This window comes from Triticum dicoccoides, chromosome 6B (assembly GCF_002162155.2).
Source record: "Triticum dicoccoides isolate Atlit2015 ecotype Zavitan chromosome 6B, WEW_v2.0, whole genome shotgun sequence".
Classification (NCBI taxonomy): domain Eukaryota; kingdom Viridiplantae; phylum Streptophyta; class Magnoliopsida; order Poales; family Poaceae; genus Triticum; species Triticum dicoccoides.
In genome coordinates this window covers 20,686,491-20,688,126 of record NC_041391.1, presented here as the reverse complement: position 1 = coordinate 20,688,126, position 1,636 = coordinate 20,686,491, and positions in this window count along the sequence as shown.

The following is a 1,636-nucleotide window of genomic DNA, read 5'->3' as shown; positions in this document are numbered from 1 at the left end:
CATATGAACAACCTGGCTTTCCACTCTATACTGTTCCCGGGTATAATTCCAGCATATTCATATACACTGTGTTCCAGTATAGTTGTACCGGCTTCCTTAAGTATATTTTCTTAAGTCAATTCCACATCATTAATTCCTTTGTTATTTCCATGATACTTCCACATGAAGTTTATTCCGGACAATGTATATATAAAATTTTGCAAGCCATAAATTCCTACAATGTGTGTGGGTGCATGACTGCAAGAATGACAATGGGGACATTGTAGGAAATTTAGATAGGGATGGTTTACCAAGTGCAAGAATGGAAATTTATTCCTTGCATCTCCATTTCTCATATTGTATAATAGTAAATTATCTGAACTCTCATCACGCGTAAGCTGCCTTTTAACTGTGAACCTCGACCCAAAGTACTTCATATGAAATTGTTACTACTTGGTTTATTATTTTGCAGCTTGTTTTAGTATTATGAGTCAATTTCCATTCTTGCATGCTACACAGGCTTCAATTCTGGATCGTACAGTTTACACCTGCTCACTTACGTTGTTACATGTTTTCCTATCATAAGGGAGATTGTCTACGCGTGTCAAGTGTGTAATCCAATTTTAAAACAGGGCGTTTGTTTCATTGTTCAGGCTGTAGAATGAGAAATGCGCCCCTCCAGTGTATGAAAGCATTTAATCATTGTTCAGGCTGTAGAATGAGAAATGCGCCCCTCCAGTGTATGAAAGCCTTGAACAATTATACTGATTTGAATCCTTGAGGGCCACATAACATTTGACTACTGTTGCACAACTACTTGTCTATTTTAATTCGCTTGATTCATTGATTTGCATAATAACATCCATCCTGGTCCATGTTTTTTTTCTGTTTCATTTACTTGGAACAGAAACGCCATGTGAAGAACATGCACATACCTCAGGGAGCTGTTGGATGGTATCAGTGAGACATTAATGGCGCCATCAAAGATGACCTGAGCATCTATACCGAGCTCCATTTGCTTGGCCATGCATGTCAGGCTCCACTCAACTCTGGTACTGACTGCATCACCAGTAGTTCATCACACTGGGATTCAGTTAAACCGCCGCGCAACACCATATCTGAACTTTGCTGCATTGCACACTTGGTCATTAGCTGGTTGATGTCACGGATCAGAACACACTCACTCTTTGGTCTATTGAATTGTCAATGGGAGAACAATACTCAACTTGTCTCTACTGAATGAACATATACATTTTCTACCATACCAGCATCCTACAAACATAGAAGTTCACCTTCTCCATCGAGATTGTGATGATGGGCTGGAAAAAAGAAAGTATACCGAGTACAATACCAAATAATGTGGCACGTCAAGAAAATTAAAACCTAGCTGCATTTATATTAGTTCTAAAATTTCCCCTAAAACTGCCAGCAAGATGATTTTATTTAGTAATTTCATCAGAAGAGCAATTCATCTTCCATGTAGGTTATCTTCTGACGAAATTACAAAATAAAATCATCTTACTGGCAGTTTTAGGGGAAATTTTAAAACTAATATAAATGCAACTAGGTTTTAATTTTGTTGACGTGCCACATTATTTGGTATTGTACTCAGTATACTTTCTTTTTTGCACCGCACAATTTTATTTTGCCAAATTAC